This window comes from Manis javanica, chromosome 4 (assembly GCF_040802235.1).
Source record: "Manis javanica isolate MJ-LG chromosome 4, MJ_LKY, whole genome shotgun sequence".
NCBI classification, from domain to species: Eukaryota; Metazoa; Chordata; class Mammalia; order Pholidota; family Manidae; genus Manis; species Manis javanica.
Genome location: NC_133159.1, coordinates 179,559,880 through 179,580,593, shown reverse-complemented (window position 1 = coordinate 179,580,593; position 20,714 = coordinate 179,559,880). Strand labels below are relative to the sequence as shown.

Below are 20,714 nucleotides of genomic sequence, written 5' to 3'. Positions count from 1 at the left end.
CTTCTGTGCACTGCCTGCTCAGACGTCTACCTCCTGCTCCCTCAAGTCATCCTTCTCCTGGTCCAAGGTCTTCTATAAACCTGTCCCTGTCCTCTCTCATGCTTTCCCCCTTCCCCAGCTTCAGTCGCTCTAAGTAATCTTTACCTGCTGCATCCACCCCCAAGTCTTGATATCTCCTGTGCTGCTCTGGTATGCAGAACAGCCTCAGAGTTCACAGCCAATCTATTCTCTTCCCTAGAAAATCTTCTTGGAGATCACTTTGCACAATAAATCCTGGCTGAGTGGTAAACAGGCATCTAAAATATAAGTATGCGATCTCATGGATCTAATTCCTACTAGGGAGACCCCAAAAGACCTTTAAATAGTTTTTAGATGTCTCTTAAGCCTTAAAGTGTTACATAATGCCAAGGCATTCTATGTAGCAAATCGAATAATGGGTAAATAAACTAATTTCTACTAAGTCTCTTTTTTAATTTAAAATTTTAAAAAGCATCACTTTCTTGAGTCTTAACAAGATTAAGTTTACATTCAGGACTTCACTGCCCTCACTTGGGGGTTGGGGAAGTAATGCAAACGCTGCATTCTCAGCCAGCACTGTAAGAATTTTCTCTTGCATTTCTTCCCAACTGAAAGCTCTCCTCACTAAGGAAAAAGGCTGCTCCTCTGCGGCCCTGACCTCCTCCTTCGGCTTGGTTTTGGAAGTGAGCCAGATGATAGCATCTGGAAACACACAGATTTATCTTAGTAAAGCCCACTGGTTTAACAAAAAGGTGGTGGTGATGAGAAACACTGTAATTTAAAGTTTCCTATATTCCCCCAATGATTTAGTTATATTTTAATCATTGAGAGTCAAATGCAACAGTTTACCCCACTCATAAGCAGCACTCTAATGCAACTATTTCTTCCAAAATCCCTGAGCCAACTTGTTAATACTAAGTATAAACTTGTTACAAAATAATATTTGTGTTAAAACACAAGCCACTTGAAAAGAAAACAATAAAGGCTATAAGGAGGAAAACCTAAAACAAACATTTACATTTACCCCCAGTATTTAAATGCCAGAATCCACAATTAAATATGTTCAGATTAAGCCTTATGACAACCTCTGCGTCAACCTTATTTAATTTCATACCTTAATAGTAAAACAGAAGTACCTGTCAATAAGGTCTTTAATTTAGATAAGAAGCATCGAAGACTTAAAATCAGGCTTTTAAAATTAGAGCCTCCACTGGGAAGGCAGTATACAGCACGGAGATGACATGTAGTAACTCTAGAGCATCTTACTATACTAATGGACAGTAACTGCAATGGGGTATGGGGGGGACATGATAAATACGGGTGAATGTTGTAACCACAAGGTCGCTTATGTGAAACCTTCATAAGCTTGTATATCAATGATACCATAATAAAAACCAAAACAAAACAAAAACTCTAGAGCCTCATAATAAAATCAAATCTGAACACATACATGATATCTGGGACCTGTAGATCCATTCTCCTCCTTTACGGATATGCTAGCTTGACGACATTTTCTGTGTCACCATAAGTAAAATTTAACTAAGCCAATACTTTCACTATTACCATTTTCCAGGCTATCAATTTCTTATGACTTAACATGTTAAAGAAAAACAGATTCTAAGAATCTCTATTCTCATGAAAATACAAACATTAAAAATTTTCTGTAGGAAAAAAGAGAACGTTCAGTCTAGGTAAGCAAACTAATAGCTGTTTGGACCATTATTACCTTTTCATTACCTTCTGTAAAAACCATCAATGAAATTGATTCAGATAATATAACTGGGCTAGTCATCTGTAAAACCTCATTTTGCATCTTTTTTCCCCCAACAAAGCACCTAGGAGTGTCATGCTGAAAGATGTTCAAATACCATCACCACCTCTGTGGTTCTGAAATAATGTAAATTTCTTCAAGGTGCCCCCTGCCAACCAGTTCATCTGGCCTGGAGTTAAGTTTATCCTTTATTCTTTTTCACATAGTACTGAAGGAAGTCAGGAATCTATGCACATAATCGTCAGCATCCGCCCCCCCTCCCCATGAGATCACTCAAGCCACAACTCCAGTGTCCCCACTCATCCCCATGATTACTCAATTGTAAATGTAGAAAATAACTTGCATAAAATAAGCCTTCTGCAAGTCAAATTACGTTCAGAGACTAGCAAACTCTACTCGGTGATCAGAAACTGACCACCTATATCGGCCTGAGCACATCGGCGTGAATACCGGATACAGGAGAAAACCCGAACCTCGGCAACACAATGGACTGAACCAACTTGCAACTCCTTAAAGATGCTCAAGTTGGACATCTACAGAGCACCATTTTGAGTTCAGAATCTGCAGTTCATGCCTAAACATAACCGGGCAGACCACTCAAATGGAGGTTTAATCTGACAGGGGAAAAGGTTGGAGACATTTTTACTCATTTTGTACAGACCCGCTGATACGGTCCAGAGCCTTAAAATGCAATGGGTGCAGCTAGGATCTGCGGCTCCTCCTCCCCCGCCCCCAGCAGCATCCAAGCAGCGATCCTGCATCCTCACTGAGATTCCCAAAGCTCCGTGCGACCTGCAAGCGAAGAGCTTCTCTGCCCAGTTATCGCGCAGGGAACCCCTATATTTGCATCGGCACGTTTTAGTAGCTACGAATCAACTAATTAAATCTCATCCACAAGGTAAAGGTGCAAATGAAGCGTTACTCGAGCAGAGGTGGCACTGAGGCGCTCGGGTTACGTGCTGCGCTAGCAAGGTAGCTGTGGCGCGGCTCCTTTTCCTCGTGAGCAGTGCTCCGCAGTCTGCAGCACCGCCAGCAGCCCACCCGATTCCAGACCCGCATAAGCCCGAGGGGCCCTTCACCCTCCCCCAGAGCGCGCCCCAGCTTCGCTCTCCCACCAAACAACGCCGGAGGCCCTACATCCAAGACACTTCGGGCTCGTGCATGCCATCAGAAATGCAAAATCCCTGGGCGACTGCAGAGTCAGAACCCGATACCAACAACTGCATTAGTTTAAAACCTACATGCAGCCAATGTGTCGTCGCACCATCAGCTCCAGTCACGCCGGCTCCCCTGCACACCCGGCACCACGAACCTCTCCCAGGGTGCACGCCCGCCGCGGCTCCGCGCCGCCAGCAGCTCCTCCCGCCGCCCCGTGCCGCGCATCCCTTCCCGCCCGGACCCGCCGACCCCTCGCGCTCCGGGCCCGGCCGAACAAAGGCGACGCCGCCAGCTCGGCCAGCTGCGGCGGCTCGGAGGCCCGTCCACGCTCACCTGGGCTCCGTCCCCGTTGGCGGCGGCGGCTCCTCGGCGGGGCTCCGGCGATGCGGGCCTGGAGGCAGTGGCGGCAGCAGCAACGACGACGACGACTCGGGCGGCCGCCCCGGGGCCTGCGGGGCGCTCGGGCGGCGGGGGCCCGCTCAGCGCCGGCGCCGTGGGCTCAGGTCCCGGCGCGGGCGGCGGCAGCGGCGGCGGCGGCGCGGGCGGGTGGGCGGCGGCGCGCCCCGGCAGGTCCAGGTCCGGCCCCGGCGACGCCGCGACGCGCCCTCCTCCTCGCGTCCCCGGGCGGGACGACGGCTCCGGCGCTGCCCGGGATCCGAAGCGGCGGCGGCGACGTTGGGCGCTCGGTGCTTGGCCGGTTTCGCTCCCTCCGCCTCCGGCTCGGGCGGGCCCGCGGCGGCAGCAGCAGGAGCGCGGCGGGCGCGGGGACGGCCCTGTCAGGGGCGGCGGGGGAGGCCGGGGTGGTGCTCAGGGTTGCGGGGCGGAGGGGCCGGCAGCGACTGCTGCGGCTCCCGGGGCCGTCGCGCTGAGGTGCAGAGCTGCCACCGCGGCCATCTTGTTGCTCTAACTGACAAGAACCCCCCTCCCCCCGCTCCAGCCAGACGGGGCGCTCGCACCCCCTTCCCCGCCCCGCGTTGGCCTCCTACAGGAAGTCGTCCCGGCCCCTACCACGTGATTCCACCGCATCTGCATACCGGAGAGCCAACTGGCCAATCGGTGCTCCGCACCTGAGCTCCGCCCCCCGCGCTCCCCTTCCCGGTCCATTGGCTCGTCCCGGTCAGGCCACGCCCTATCCTTCCCCCTTAATACCCGCCCGCGTTAGGGCTACCCAGACCGCGCGGGGAGCGCGCCGGTGTGCCAACGTTTGCAAGCTCCCTGCAATCGCGGTGGCTTTCCCTCTGCTGGAATAACGTGAAGATCTGCGTGGCGTCCCTCCCCGCCTCTGGTGCTGCAGCTCCCGGCGGGATAGCGGGCGCGGCCCGGCCCCCTCACGTCCACTTGGTCCCCCTGGCCGGCAGCGCCCGGATACGGGCTCTGCGCGGTATTTTCTCCCGGCGGCGCTGGCCCTCTACGCAGCGGCGCCCGCACTAGCGCGCGGCCCGCGGGTGCCGCGCACACGTCCTGCACCTCCCCGTCGTGCACACACCCGTACGCGCGCCGCCGTTCCCCGGGGAGAGCCCCGCTGCGAGCCGAGGAGGCCTCGCGTTGGGACAGCCCACGGAACCTCCCCTGCGGAGCCCTCCGCGTCCGCTTCTATCCCCGTCTCCGGTCCCCGCGTTCGGTACCCGGCCGAAGCCCTACACCCCGCGTCCTTCTCCATAGACGCTTGTCATTAATCGCGGGTACCGTCAGAAGGGATGTAGAACTTAAAAGTCCCTTTTAACTTTACGTTCAAGTCGCGAGAAGATTCTGAAACCAGGAAATTTCCAGCGTTTTTCTGAGGGGTTGCGGAGGCAGACCAGCTTTCTCCGTCCCGAGGTGCAGGCTCGGCGGTACTGGAAGTTGGGGGTGTGAGGAGGCCATTCCCTGTCTACGTGTCCCTATCTTGGAGCGTTAGTGACACACTACTTTCGCAATGCAGTTTTGCCACCGCAAGTGTCAGGCTTTGAAACGTCTGTGGATGAAAAAGACGACAGATTACCGCTCTCGTTTCCCTTAAGGACCCCTGAGCACCGCGCACTCTCTTTTCACTGCCATATTTAAGTCCTCCATTGCTGTGTATCCGCTGCCCTCCCCACCCCGCCTCCCCAAAACCCACAACTCTTAGAAGGATCTGAAGTCAGAGCGGCTGACACAGGCTTCTCTGCCTTTTCTAGTCAACGTTTTACTTACATTAGTTCTTAGCTGCGAAGCAAACTAAATCCCAGGTATTAATACATGTTCCAGGAGGGAGTGCAAAGTCACATCTTCAAAATATGCAGCATCCTAATCAATGAGAAATCAGGTACCTCGGTGGACCAATCATTGTAATAAGCACAACTTGCCCTTTTGGAAAACTGAACATAATTACATAATGGAGTATTTGTCCTTGATGTTGAATTGTGATTGTAACCTCTCAACTTATGTCTTGTTCTTTTTACTATCCCCTCTCTCAGCTTAAACAGGGTAGAATAATTGTCTCCTCTATTACCTTAGATGTAAGCATCTGGAGAAAGGCAATGCTATACTGACCATATTTTCTGAACCCAAAATTAGACTCATGGTTTGACATGTGGGCCTGTGGCAGTTTGAATATAGGGTTGACCCGAAACATTGAGGCAGATGATAGCCACGAGTCTGCAGCACACGGACACTTACTAGCAGCTGTTTAGACTGAGTAATATATGAGAGTAAAGTCCCCATAGTTGTAAAATGGCTAAGTGCATATTTGGGGTCTGTCATCCCCTTAACTGGCCCTGCCACTATCACCTCAGAACTAAGATATGAGTTAATAATCTACAAAAATGGGCAAACCCCACAGAATTACATTTAGGAGGATTAATATTAAATGTAGCTCTTGAGTTGAAAATTCAGCTAGGTAAGGACATATGGAGAAGATCTGGTTGGACACAGCTCCCGTAAAAAAAAATTCTAGTTGTAGGTGACCACATGCTCAACATGGCTGAATGTGCAAAATGGTTAAAAAAAAAAACAACCTACAAATTACCTTAAAATAGTGTCCAGTTCAACAGACTGTACTCTGAGCTGGTCAGATCCCACATGGAATTTCCTGGCCACTTCTGGGCACTGTGGTGTAAGAAAGAAAGCGGCAAACTTAAAATCTGTCTCCCAGACAGTATTCATTCAGCAGGTGCTGAAGGGGCAGAAGAGGCTGGTAACGGGAAGGAGAAACAAGCAGGGCAGGAGGCTGTCTTCAAATATTTAAAGAACTCTTGTGTACAAACTGACACAGATAAATTCTGTGAAGACGTAGGAGGCAGACCTGGGATCAGTGGATGAAAGGTTTGGAGGTAAATTTTGGTTCCATTCAAGGAAGAATCGTGAGTTACCCATAGAAACTCCGGGTTGAAATTTAACAAGGTTTACATCTGGTTTAAGCAGAAAAACTGGGAGACCATGTCCCTATCTCCATGGATTTTCAGAACAGATTACTACATTGGGCACAAGGTTGAATTAGCTTGGTGGTTCTCAAAATGTGCTCCCTGGACCAACAGCATCAGCCCCACCAGGGAGTTTGTTTATGCAGCATAGTAGACCCCACCGCCAGATCTGCCAGATCAGAAACCAAGGGTGGGGCCCAGGTGTCTGCCTCTTAACAAGCCCTCCAGATGATTCCGCTGCAAGCTAACATTTGAGAATAAATAACAAAGGGCACCTTTTCCTAGAGTTCTATTGTGTGTGATGCTTGCCTCCTTCCCACTCCCAGCCACTTCCTACCACACAGAGCTGCTTACTCCCTCCCGAAGTCCCTTCCCTCCTTCCAGAGCCATTAATTCTGCAAGTAGAATTTGCATCCTAATGGTGGGCTCTTAAAGGAAAAAGCTTCAGGATTCACACAAATGATTGCTTTTCAATGAAAATGTAATGGAGCTGGGCTCCCCGCTCATCACTAGTGGAAAGCAACTGACTTGGCCTTAAAAAAATGTGATAAAAGGCTTTTCAGACACTCAGGCTTAAGGTTCTGTTCTCAGCCTTTATGCCTCTGTTCATATGAATCACCAAAATAGCTTGTTGAAAATGCAGTTTCATCTAGGTTCGGGTGAGGCCCAGGGAGCTGCATATTTAATCCGCTGCCCAAGAGATTGTTATGATTGTCCTCCTACTAGAGTGAGGACAATACTGGAATAGAACAAGAAACTTGAGGGGCGAGCAAGGCTGAATCTCAACTCCACTGCTCACCTACTGTTTGTTTGACCTTAGGTGACTTTCTGGACCTCAGACTTCTCCTTTGTACTCTTCACTGAGTTACAGGTACCCACCCAACGTTTACTGAACCTGTATTATATGCAGACAGTGGACTAGGTGCTAGGGATTTAAAGTTGAAAGCCTGGTTGATTTAGGATTACAGTACATAACAGGGTGCTGAAGGAGGCCAGAGGGCACAGAAAGACTTCCTGGAGGGGCCTCTGGTCTGAGTCCTTAAGCAATGGCTTAAGGTGCTGAGGGAAGGGCACTGAGGACAGAGGGAAAAGCCAGGGTAGTTAATAGGATTGGAGTAGCTCTCCCATAAGGAGAAGGGCGGTGAAGCAGTGGGAGATGTGAGCAGGGGGCCAGCTTACAAAGGGACGTCTCACATCCATTAAGGAGTTTGGACTTTATCCTGAAGGCCATGTAGAGTCCCTGAAGGATTCTGAGCATTATGCTTGGCTGTCCAAGGGATTTCTGTGAAAACACTGTGGTGGATGACATGGAAAAAGATACAACAGGGAAGATGGGCAGAGGTGGTGGCACAGGTAGGGGGCTGCAAAGTCACACAGCCAGGTGATTAGAACCTAAGGAAATAACCAGAGTGACAGTACAGGCCAAATAGAAAGGATCTATTTGAAGGATAATTTTAGCTCCAGGGGCTCCAGGGGACTTGGGGACTGCTATCTATGGTAAAGAAGATGGTAAAGGATAAGGCCCAGTTTTCTTGCTCAGGGAGAGGTGGGTGGCTGGAGAAGCAGGGGCTGAAGGAGGAAGAGCAGGTTGAGCAGAGACCTTCAGTGGGACTTTGGGGAAGAAGGGGGAGTCTTGTTGGGTGTATTTGGAGTTGGAGTCACCTGGGGAGTGGCAGGTGGGGACAGGCAAATCTGTATGTCAGCGGTGATGTCTGGCTGGGGAAGTCAACACAGGAGTGGGAGTAGAAGGCAGCAGCACGGATGACGAGCTTGGGGTGTAAGGAGAGAAGGTGGGGTGGCCGAGGAATAGAACGCCCTAAAGAGATCTGAGAAAGGACAGCCCACACTGCCGAATCCCCAGGGGAGCCCCAGAGGCTGGAACGGGGAAGGAAGGAGTTTGAGGAAGGAGTAACCCATCAGCAGTGTGAAAGTGAGGTCCATACCGCAAGGACAGGAAAGTGTCCACCAAGTTGGGCAACCATGAGGCCATTTAGTGCCCAGCCCTGGCAGTGCACGAGGTGGGGACGGAAGGCTGTAGAGTGAGCCAGAGGGCAAATAGGGAGCAGGAGTGGGAAGAGACCAGGTTTTGTTTTTAAATTTGGCCATTGTTAGAGGTCAATTGTGTCCCCACAAAAAGATTTGCCAGAGCCCTAATGCCCAGGACCTCAGACTGTGACGTTATTTAGAGACAGGGTTTTTGCAGATACAGCCCACATAAGGGTGGGCCCAGTCTGATATGACTGCTGTCCTTAGAAAAAGGTGAAATTTGGGCACAGCATGCACCCAGGGAGAAGGCCCTGTGAAGACCAAGGCTGGGATCTGGGTGATGCCTCTCCAAGCCACAGAGCACCAGACACTGCCAGCAAACCCCCAGGAGCTGGGAGAGGCCCTGAGCAGAACCCCCTCCCTGCCCCAGAGGCAGCCAGCCCTACCCGCACCTGCACCTCCCAACTTCCGGCCTCCAGAGCATGAGCCCCCCGGTGTGGGGCTTTGTTAGGGCAGCCCCAGGGGCCCCAGTGCAGCTGTGGAAGGAGGGGATGGGACTAGAAAGGAATGTGAAGCCCAGACAGTGGGTTTTGGTTTTTTACTTTTTTAAAGAGAGAGACTTGAGTTTGTCAATGTGCTGAGAAGAGCCAGTGAAGAGGGCACAGCAAAGGGGAAGATGCTGGTCTGTTTGAAAGGGGTTGAGTGTGGCTAAGAAAGGCTTTGGGCAGACACTGGGGGTGGCAGGGTGGGGATGCTTTGTGCAAGGGTGGAAGGGGACCAGAGGACCAGAGTGGAGGTGGCTGCAGGGACACGTGTGTGTATGTGTGTGTGTGTGTGAGAGAGAGAAAGAGAGGGAGAGGGAGATAGGTTTTGCAAAAACTGTAGGGCATTACTACCTTCTAAAAAAAAAATTAAGTTGAAAGTAGCCTAGGATTCCTTCTGGGTCTAAAATTCTGTTTCTAGATCTTTGGGAACTCAGTAACTATTTGAATACAAATTATTGTTTATTAACAGTGTTGCCATTTTAATTTATTGTATGTGGTGTATTAAACCTCATAGGAAAACATATTCCTTGTATCTTTGCCTGTTATTAAATTCCAAACCCCAAACTCTAGGGCGCCACACATGTAAACCACGGGAGGCATATTTTGTTTGCCTTTGTTTCTTTGAGTCTGAATCATAATGTGACATTTTGGGTGTCTAGGAGGCAAGCTGTGATCAGCACGCGGCCACTACACAGTGCCCTCTTTCTGCTGGGCCTATTCCTTGCAGCCTTGGGGTGAAAATCTGTGTGAGGTCATCTAGGGTACAGGACAAAGATGCCTGGCGCAGTTACTATGAGGTTGTCACCTGTACAGGGAGTGGGGGGCTCAGGTTTCATCTATCTGGGTCCTGTGATGCTGAGCAGAAGGCCTGGGGGCACGGCTGTTTCTTTGATCCAGTTCTGCCAAATTGGGAGGGAGATGAGGTGGTTCAGGTTGCAGAGTTTTTTTGGGGGTAGAAGGATGGATCCCTTGTGGGCTCTCCACCAGCTGGGCTTCTCTGTGGCCCGAATCTGCTCCTAGATCTGATGATCGCTTAGGAGCAGGGGTTTGCATAAGCAGCCGGGAACTCTAGGATTTGCCGTCTGAGTAAGCTCCCCTTTGCAGGGCTGGCTCCTTCATCCTTGCATGAATTAGGCAAATATTTGCAAGCACCTGGCATATGCAAAGGACTGCAGACATTCCAAGCTCACCAGCCACCCCTCCTGAGGTGCTGATAGAGAGGACGTGATAGAGAGAGAAGCCCTTTTACCTTCCTGTACTTTTTACTTTTTTCTATAACATTTATCACCTTCCATGATATATAATTTGCTTTTTATTGTGTTTATTATTTATCATCTCCACAATTAGGATGTAAGCTCCACTAGGGCAAGATCTTTGTGTTTTGTACACTGATGTATCTCAAGCACCCAGAGCAGAATCAGCTCTGGGTACTCAATAAATATTTCTTTGTTGAGTTAATGAAGAAATTCAATATGGTAAATGTCATAAGTAAATTAATGTCAAACTGCTATAGATGTAATATCTGTATTTATAGGTAGGATTCCTCCCTCTCTCTTCCAACCTTCCTTCCTGACCTTCTCTTTTTCCTTCTCTTGGTAGTGTATCCATCATTTGAGGGCTTAGGACGACACACAAAAGGAACACCAAAATAATTGATATTTACAACAGACATTTCCTGAGACCTTTGTAGAACCCAAATTTAAAAAAAAGAAAAACAGCCTCAATGTAGTATGTAATTTTCTATCTTCTTCCCCTCCCAAGTAAACCAAAACACATACTTGATTATGAGTAGAAAGCAAAATGGCTGTGTTAGTTATCTGCTGCTGGGACACAAATTACCCCCAGATCCCCAAATGATCCACAGCAAACATGGATCATATCACACAGTTTCCAAGAGTCAGGAAGCCAGGAGGGTCTGTTTGGGTGGCTCTGGCTCAGTCTTTCATGAGGTTGTGGTCAAGGGCTGACTGGGTGTGTGAGAGCCAAAGATTTGACTGGGGCCCGAGGATCTGCTCCAAACTCACTCTCATGGTTGCTGGCAGGAGGCCTCAGTTTCTCGGCACAAGGACCTCTCCATCGGGCGGCTCGTGACACGGCTTCCCCCAGAGTGAGTGGTCCAAGGGTGCAGGAGCATCAAGACAGAGCTGAAGTTCTCTCCAGTTGAATATCAGAAGCGACATATCACTTCTGCCATACACTACTGGTCACACAGACCAACCCTGGCTCAGTGTGGGAGGCATCTACTCAGGGTGTGAATCTCAGGAGGTAGAGCTCGTGGGGCCATCTTGGAGGCTGGATCCCATGAGAGCAAATCCACACGGAGATGCAGGTGCCCAGAGGTCAGCTAGACTCATTCACAACACGTGCAATTCAGATTCATGGTGAGCAAAATTCACACCATGACCTGTCGTTGCCTTTGAGGTTCCTGCTGAATTGTTGGCATGCAGGGGAAACAGGTCTGCTCTGAGTGCCATGTTTTGGGATTCCCTCAGCCTTCCTGGGCCTCTCTCATTTCCCTTCTGTCAGTGGGATTGGACCATACTGGTAAGTTCCTGTCTCAAACTGCATGACTCAGAAATTCAGCTTCAGTGATTCAGTCAGTAGAAATGAAAAACTCTTCAAAGAGAAGAGGGAATTTGTGTTTGAAAAGCCCCTCTGTATTCAGGTGGACGGACTGTGCCCCATGTAATGTAGAGAAGGAAGTGAGAGAATGATGAGTAGATCTGGTGGCTGGGACTCTAGAAGGGCCTGTTGGGAGGCAGGAATCACACAGTTTGGATAAGTAAATGAATCACTGGGCTAAGCCACAATTTGGATGTGGTCTTACAGGTAGTCAATGTGGCAGAGATGCCTCCACTAACATCCACACTGCCCTCCACAGTGTCAGTGCAGTGAGAAGAGGCTGCTCAGCCAGGGACTACATTTCCCAGAACCCCCCTCTCATCTAGGTAGGGCCAGCTGACTAGTTCAGGCCAGTGGCAGGTGAGCAGGAGCGATGCTCTGCACTCCTACTCCAAGGTGCTTGAGAAACAGTTGTCTTCTCCACTTGCTCCGTCCTCCTCCTGCCTGGATGCAGAGGACCTAGGGCCCTAGGGGACAGAAGAGCCTTGATGAGTGAAAAATGTCCTTCATTACATGAAACCCTCCAGAGTTAGGGTGTTCTTTATTGTTCTAGCAGCTACCACTGCCCTAACATACATGAGAAAACCTTTTTAAAGTCTCTCAATAGGGATTTCAAGAGAAAAAAAATGGTCTTAGGAAGACGAATATGCCATTGATGAGTAGGATGGCTGCAGCCAGGGGAGAGAGATACTGAGGGTGAAGAGAGTGGTCAGGAAGCTGTTGCAGGGACTGGCACAGGTCGTGAAGAAGCACAGTGTCCCTCGTTCCGCCTCTGCTTCAAAGCAGGATTCATAGAAAAGACAAAAGTGATGATAACCTTTTATTTTTTTCTTTTCTTATTACATGCCAGAAATGACACTATATGCTTTATACACATTACCTCATTTACTTTTCTTAATTTCTTACTTAAATTTTTATCTCATTTACTTTTCTTAATTTCTTACTTAAATTTTTATCTTGCTACGTACGTTAGGCATCAAAATCAATTTTTAAAAAGCAAACGAATCCATGCCTTTAAAAAGGCAATTATGTACCACCCAACCTAACACAGAACAAACCAGAAAAACCCCTGTCTCCTGCCCTGTCCAACATCATGACTTCCTACTTTAGAAGACGAGGGTTTGGGTCTTCTGCACCAAATCCCACTATCCTACACATTTTCTCTCCCTCAGATGGATAAGATTTCAACAGCAGAATGGGAGGTAAGATTTCTAGACAGGAAAAACAAACATAGCAATAATTAGAATGGTACAAAGATTAGCCAGGAAGGCTAGAAGGAAACAAAAGTGAGAAAGGTAGGTTGGAGAGGCACCAGACTAGGCAATTAGAACTTAATCTGGTGTGCAGTAGGGAGCCACAGCAAGTTGTAGGCAGGTGAGTGACATGAGAGCAGCTGTCCCAGGGGATGGTTATCTGCGCAGCACCATTGTAGTATGGCTCAGAGCTAGGATCACAGGACAGTCCAAGAAGTTGGCCATTTGTGCATTCATTCATCCATTCATTTATGCTATCGACTTTTTCGATTATGTACAGGCCTTCATTAATGCTTGTCTCCCTCAGTGGACCATACTTGCTGTAATAGCAGAGAGAGCTTGCGCCTTTGCTATCTGCTCTGTCTCAGCACCAGCATGGTCCCTGGCACACTGTAGGTGTTGAGCAAATGTTTCTTAAAGGACCAGGAGACAGACAGTGGGAAAAAGGAGATAAGTAGGGTGGCAACCATGTTGAAAGAGTTGGAGGCATTTCAGAGAGAGACGTGAACTTGGACACTAATGGGAAGGCAGGAGCCTGCAGGCGGTAGGTCACAGGGACTCAGGTGATGAGCTGGATGATTGACAGAGTGGTGGTGTCAGGAGCAGGAATACGAGGGTTTAAGGGGTATTGGTTAATGTGCAGATGATTGTTCATCTTGAACAATATTTGAATAAACAAATCATTGACCACATTCAGTCTGTTGTTAAAGTCAACCCAAGGGGGTTCCAACTGGACTGGGGATTGAAACTGGGTTTCAACCAAGATACCGCCTCACTCTGTTGTCCCATCCCAGCAATGTGGCATTAAGCTCAGGTGCCGGCTCCACTCTGACAGCGGTTTCCTTTTGGCCATTTATAAGTGTCCAGCCACTTCCACACGAGCAGAATCAGGTCTGACTGGTTCGCTGCTCTATCCCCAGTGTGTGGCACATAGCAGGCATTCAATAAATATTTGTCAGACCGACAGGTGGTTTTCTGTACCAGGCATTACCTGTTTAGCTCAGCCTTTTGGAGGTCAGGGAGGAGTGACAGTGGCACTGAGAAGGTGAGTATTGGGGGAATAGGGAGGGTCAGGCAGTTTAGGCTCCAGGATCCATGCAGGCCCAGGTGGTGAAGCCAGCTGGGGGAATGGAAACAGATTCCTCCTGACAGTTTGGGTCATGGAGATAATTCTGACCTCAGACACTCGTTCTAATTCTTGCTAAAATCAAGGGTGAATAATTAGAGGAGTGAGGCCAGAGGGAAATCCACAGGCTTGTTTCAGCTGCCCAGACTGCAGGTTTCAATCAGCTGACACAGTGGGCACAACAGAGGAGCTTGTCACAGTGGGTGCCCATCTCCTGGGACATGAGGTGCTCCCTTCCTCCTGGGGACCAGTCCTGCTCTCTGGGAGCAGGTGCCCTGTGTGGACTCTCAAAGTCACCTCTGGAATGCAGCCTTCGTGTTGGAGAGCATGACCCGGGGATTATCACCGAATTTGTCTCATCCACAGTTAGGCTTCAAGGCCACTGTCCCTTGGAGAACAGAACTGGGATTTCAACATCTATGAAAGGGTTCCATCTTCCTCCAAAGAGACTCCAAAGTGTCAGGTGTCCAGTGAACCTGCTTCTTGCAGGCATGCCACCCATGTTGAACCCCATAAACCAGGAAGTGTTGATCTTGCTGTGTGTCTGTGTGTGCACACACACGCACATGTAGCCAGAAGTGGGAAAAAGAACCCCAAACCTGGTGAAATCTAGAGGTTGCCAAACCTCTAAATTTGGCATCAGTGTGAGCTGGAGTCAGCTGAGTGGTCCTGGGTGTTTGTCGTGTGTGGCCCGGGCGGGGTTCCCAGTTGCCAGTTGTGAGAGCGTGAGAATAGTGTGATACTGGCACCAGGGAGAAGCTAGATAATGAAGTTCTCACCCTATTCTCTCATCGTAGCAACTACTTCTTATTTATTTTTGTTTATTTTATTCTTTCCAACTGTGAAATAATACATGCTCTTTATGAAAAACTGCAGAAACTATAGAAAGATGGAAAAAAAGAAACACAGCACCTTGCCCCAACCCTCAGAGAAGGCTATGTTAACATTTAAAAGTGTTTCCTTCCAGACCCGTATCTTAGCATCATTTAAAAAACTAAAGACATGTTCATGCTCTATGAATTGTTTTTGAATTACTCTCTGGGGAAAACAGAAACATATTTAGTCTAAGAGTAAGAAACTTTTCCACATTATCATTTTTCATGTTATTACAATAAACTCTATAAAAACCATTTTAATAGCAGACATACTATTTTATCAAATGAATTGGCCATAATTTACATAATGAATCTCCTACTAGATGCAAGAGAGTCTTAGATCCTAAGTCTTCATCTCTAATTGGACCTGGGAGCTCTTCATATTTAGTGATACTGACAATGATGATATAAAGATGTATTTGTAGGGGTCAGCACTGTTTAGTTACAAATGTATTTTTAAAAAGTGTTTCTTTATTTCACCTGTTTGAGGATTGAAATTTATCCCTGAAGGACAGATTTTATTAACTGCTGTATTTATGTGGGAAAAAAATCTTAGTTCGGTTAGTCTTCATTTTTTAAAGCAGGTGGAATAAGTGGATTGGCTTTCTTGAAAGAGATCAAACTAAAGCAGTTTGTGCTTGCTTTTGGGAGCCTCTGCCACCTAGCTTCTTTCTGGGGCTCATAGATACTGCCCAGGCGCCTTGCCCATGAAGGCCCTGTGTTGCCCATGCAGCAAAAGATTCCCACTCATCGGGAGCATGCAAACATGCCCCTGCTGACCCAGGAAGCCTGTGGCAGCCTCAGTTTACCTGCTGTCACTTCAAAATCCAACGTCCTTTTCTAGCTCTACAGGGAGCAGATACTGCCTGACCTCAGGGATAGTAGCTGCTCCAGGGTGAGGTGTCCCCTTGGGAGGCCCAACTGGACATGCCACTGTGGATGGAGCCACTCCCCAGGAAACAGTAGTAAGACCTGCACACTGCAGCTCCTGGTGGCACTGTCAGCTTGGCCGAGCAGGAGAAAATGGCTCCCTGGGACCCTATAAATGACTAACCCAGGCTCCTCCATCCAAAGACCTGTGTCAAAAGATTCAAGACACTTCCCTCAGCTGTCTGGGCACAACTGGGCCTTTGTGCGTTGGGGTCAATCATGGCTCCTAATTGGCAGTGTAAACAATGGGCCTCTGTGTTTGTTCCCAGAAGACAACAGCGTTCTGGAACAATGACACGCGTTTCAGTGTATGGAAAAAAAAAAAAAAGAGCAGAGCCTGACATTCCAGCAAAAATCTCTTTGGAGAATCCTGTACTTATCGCTTCAAAGACCTTGTTATACATCGTCCAAATGGCTGCAGCAGCGGCCTCCAGCACTCAGCAGGCCACAGTCCCTTTGTGGGGATTCTGTTTGCATGAGCTCTGGAGATGGGTGGGTGTGGAGCACCAAACTGTGCAGCGATTAGCAGCTTGCCAGGCTTTATTGGGCTTGGGCTTCCTGTTAGGGCCTCATCTGCAGCCAAGTACCTCCATCCGAGGTCCAACTCAAGCTGAGTACAGTAGCCATCGAGAAGAAAGCAAGCCTCTCTTCTACACAAATAACCCCCAGAGGACTTTGGGGAGTTCCAGTGAGCAGGGCTGTCAGGCCATGGGGTCCTTGGAAGAGGGGAGTGAGAAGACACTGGTGGCCAGACCACTGCACAAGTAGGGGCAGCTCCTGTGGCTGTCTGTGGTAGCAGTCTCCTGGAGGAGTCCTCAGATGTGTCCCCAGGCTCTGTAGACCCTCCCCCTTTGCATCCCAGCTGTGGTAGCTTGTGGCTCTGGGGGCAGGGAGAGGGGCCGAGCCAGTAGCCATGCCCCAGGCACTGCTGTATTAGTCAGGGGTTTGCAGAGAAAGAGAGACGGACAGATAGACAGATGGACAGAAAGAGTGAAAGGGAGAGCAAGGGAGGGGGGAAGGAGAGGGAGAGAGACTTATTCTAAGCAATTGGCTCAGGCAAGTGCTAGAGCTGGCAAGTTCAACATTTGCAAGGCAGGCTAGCAGGCTGGAGGCCCAGGGAAGGATTGGTGTTGCAATTCGAGTCCGAAGGCAGTCTGGAGGCAGAATTCCTTCTTCCTCAGGGGACCTCAGTTTTTTTCTCTTCAGGCCTTCAACTGATGGGATGAAGGCCATCCTCGTTGCAGAGGATAATTTGCTTTACTCAGAGTCTACTGATTAAATGTTAATTGCATCTAAAAAGTCTGAAAAATGCCATCATGGTAACATCTAGACTGATGTGTGACTAAACAGCGGTACCATAGTCTGGCCAAGTAGATGACGTGTAGTATTAATCATCACAACCACATGCATATGGTAGGTGGTTCCTCGGTGTTCGTACGCTGCACAAAGGAGGCCTAGGGTCTCCCTCGCTGGTCCCCAGGCTTGCTCTTCTTCTTGGAGCCTACTCCCATCTGACATCCTACATGTTTTTTGTAGTTATTTGCTATCGCCAACCCTGGATTTGTGTCTGCTTTGTCCTTATTGCCCAGAGAAGGGCTTGGCACATACTAAGCATTCACTAGATCTTTGCAGAATGAATGGATTTGAAGGATCATAATGAATACCATCAGAGCATTAAGCCAAGTGTGAGGTCCCTCTACATGTGGGGCCCCATGTGACAGCCCAGGTCCAACACCCCTGCCACACCAGCTAGTTTATGGCACTTCACAGCACTATGCTCAACATGGTCATCACTGAATTGTAGGTTTTACCTTCTCCACAGAAGTTGTGAGCTCTGAAGGGCTGCGGCCACTCCAGTTATCTTGATTTCCCAGTGCCTGGCACAGTGCCTGGCCCAGATGGATGAGCCCAATAAGATGCTAAATGATTGAATGAATCAATCGATTACTTCATTATTAATTCCTCACAGACCTTTGTATTCTTGACAGCCTCCAAATTGTCATTTCAACCTTTGCTTCTTATCCCTTCCCACAAGGAGTAAATATAATTTGACTCTCAGAGCCGTTCTGGGGAGCCTGAAATCACCTGGCCACTTTATAGTCAGGCCTGCCACTCATTTCTCCCAGTTGTCTGCACCCTCCTGCATCCAAGAGTTGGACGGACTTCTAACTGAGCCTCTCGGTAGCCTCCTTAATCAAGTGGAGGGACCTCAGTGATTTTGAGGGATTTATGGACACCCACCTACCATTCATGGAATTTTATAGCAATATAGATCCATGAGATAATCATTCAGAGAGATATTAAGGTAATGAAGGTGAGAGTAAAGTGAAGCCCTGGTCCTGTTGGAACTCCATTAATCATCGTTTGTGGCTTCAAGAAACAGTTATCATCCCAGCCCATTAAAGAAAGTTGTCAATTAGGCACCATGTGAGACCTCAGAAAATTGTTCCCTGACGAGAATGTTCGGAGGGCAGCCACATCCCTGTGATGAATTTGTCTCCAGAGAGGCCAGTATGGTTCCCTGGACAAAGCTGGGTACTCGGGATTCCACACAAAATATCCTTTATACACCAGAGTTCTGAGGAGAATCCGGAGAAGACAGACTGAGGAAGAGGTTAGGAAACCAAATGTCACCATGATGGCTTCCTGAGGTCAGATTATCACCCACTTTTTAGAGAACTACTTATTAACCTCAATTCAAAATTTACAAATGCTTCAGGTTATTTTTATAATGGCATAATATATATTTAATAGCATAAAAAGTACATATAATAGCATAAAATATATTTTAAAAACAGCCCCTTTATAAAATGACTGAAAGATTGGTACATGACGCCTCAATGTGTCATGATGCAGCTGTTTAATGTTTACAAACGCTCATAGGTTAAGCGAGAAAAGCGAAGTACGTGAACACAAGTAAGATGTTGAACCGGGAGGTAATATGACCACAGCTGCACAAAAACGTCTGCGTACAGGAGAAAGGCTAGCAGGAAAAGCACCCCAGCTGCCAATAGCTGTTGCCTTTGGGTGGTGAGATTATTGGTAACTGTGTTTGTCTTTTACAATTTCCTATATTCTCAAAATGTTCCATGTAGAGCAAGGGCAGACCGGCACAGCCCTGGGCGGGGGCGGCTCAGCTCTGCTCCCCACTGTGGTGATAACAGTCCCCCCGATTCTCTCTTATTGGAGGGCCTGCTCCTTACTGTCAGAGGACTGACAGGGGAGGTATTATTGTGGTTATTACACGGTTTCGGCTCCCCGACTCACTCACCACACCTCGCCCTCTCAGTCCTGGGGCCTGGCTGTGAGATGGGTGTCTGACCGAGACAAGCCAGTCAAGTTGACCAGACCCTCTCCATTATTCTTATTTGAACTATTGGGAAGCCAGACTCTTCCCCCTCTGGGTATGAAGCTGACAGCATCTGAGGGCAGCATCCACCTGGGCATGAAGCCAGTGGAATGGAGCTGAGAGATGGGCAGCGACATGTCCTGGTAACATTGAGCTCCTCCTCCTAGAGCCACATCTGGAGGATGTGGAGCCGGCCCCTCCTCCAGCCTCTGCAGCCAATACATTTTCTTGTGCTTAATTCCATGGGGTTGGTTTTCTGTCATTTGTAGCCGGAGGAGCACTTTCCCGATACCCACCCCTTGAAGAGCTTCTGTCCAACTGGGGACAGGTAGACAGATGGCTTCAGACGAGCAGGGGGTGTTTGGCACAGGGACCTAAAGGAGGACGGGGAGCTGAGCCTGGACTCTGGGGCATTTCCTGGACATGTTAGGTAGAAAGATAGACACAAGCAGCCAGGGAAGGGGAAAATAAGGTTCAAGGAAAAAACTGCCTGAACTCTGCCCAGGTAGGGGGTCCCACGAGAAGACAACAAAGGCTTTGTAGGGAGATAATATCCTCACGCCTGGCACCAGGCCAGCTGGTTCCAACCTGACCCCAACATGGGTGCAATCAAACAAAACTAAGAACGGCCCAAGACGTGCCTCATCATGGGAAAGGACATGCGCATTGAGAGGGATGGCTATATAGATGGACCTGTCAATCAGTGAGCTCACCTTGCCAATCAAAGGGGAGCCTCCCAGCCAGAATACCATCTGAAGTCCTCCCGCCTAACAGATCCAGGCCTTAGTCTACCTTGCCTCTGGCCAGTTCCTCCCTTAGTGTATTCAAATAAGACGTACGCTCTGCTTTGCTGTGGTGTCTCTGCCTTTCAAGTCTTTGTTTTGGCAGGGACAAGAGACAAGGAGAGCAGACTCAACCTGCAGCAGAGGAATGGATGCCTGAGCTAAGTTTTATAAGAGGGGAATAATACCAAATGATTTCACTCATCTGTGGAGCATAAGAACAAAGAAAAAAGTGAAGGAACCAAACAGCAGAATCACAGAACCCAAGAATGGACTAACAGGTACCAAAGGGAAAGGGACTGGGGAGGATGGGTGGGAAGGGAGGGATAAGTCGGGGGGAAAGAATGGGGGTACTACAGTCAGCATGTATAATATGTGTGGGGGACACGGGGAGGGCTGTGCAACACAGAGAAGACAAGTAGTGACTCTACAGCATCTTACTACGCTGATGGACAGTGACTATAATGGGGTTTGTGGGGGGGACTTGGTGAAGGGGGGAGCCTAGTAAACATAATGTTCCTCATGTAGTTGTAGATTAATGATACCAAAAATAAAAATAAAAATAAATAAAAAAGAGGGGAATAAGTCAAATGTGGGGCCTTTTAGCATCTGGTGTGCCTGGAGCCCATGGGGTGCAGTAGCCCAGTGTGAGGTGGACTTGGTGGGGCCTGAATTGCTGACATGCTTCTTGGTACCCAGGCCGGGGGAGTCCAGAGGCCGGGGTGGGAAGCCCAGACCCCGGGCTGCCAGCGCCCAAGGTGCAGAGGGGCTCTCCAGAAAGCGCCCTGGTTCCCTCAGTACCGGAGGGGAAGCCTCTGTGCTCTATCGGGAGGGAATGCTGTGTGAAGGAAGGTTGCATTTTCCTGTGGTCTGGCTCTGGACTGCCAGATCAAGCTCCAAGGAGGGACATCCGGGGACA

General features: G+C 48.9%; 1 protein-coding gene and 1 long non-coding RNA gene across 8 annotated transcripts in view; one reads left to right on the top strand and one right to left on the bottom strand.

Moving 5' to 3' along the window:
• Window positions 1-3,438, bottom strand: part of TNRC6C (trinucleotide repeat containing adaptor 6C) — a 147,590-nt gene extending 144,152 nt beyond the window's left edge. For 5 of the 7 annotated variants that reach the window (XR_012130902.1, XM_073235987.1, XM_073235989.1 and 2 more), the window contains exon 1: window positions 3,281-3,437. The gene's annotated coding sequence lies outside the window, so the exon portion shown is untranslated. Of the gene's footprint in view, window positions 1-3,280 lie in introns of all 7 variants that reach the window. The other 2 variants (XM_073235992.1, XM_073235991.1) reach the window with 2 other exon arrangements.
• Window positions 3,439-13,697: 10,259 nt separating this feature from the next.
• The window catches only part of LOC108387415 (uncharacterized), a 29,545-nt gene continuing 22,528 nt past the window's right edge, over window positions 13,698-20,714 (top strand). The window contains exons 1-2 of the long non-coding RNA XR_012129900.1: window positions 13,698-13,778; window positions 19,902-20,076. This is a non-coding gene — a long non-coding RNA (uncharacterized lncRNA). The remainder of the gene's footprint in view (window positions 13,779-19,901; window positions 20,077-20,714) is intronic.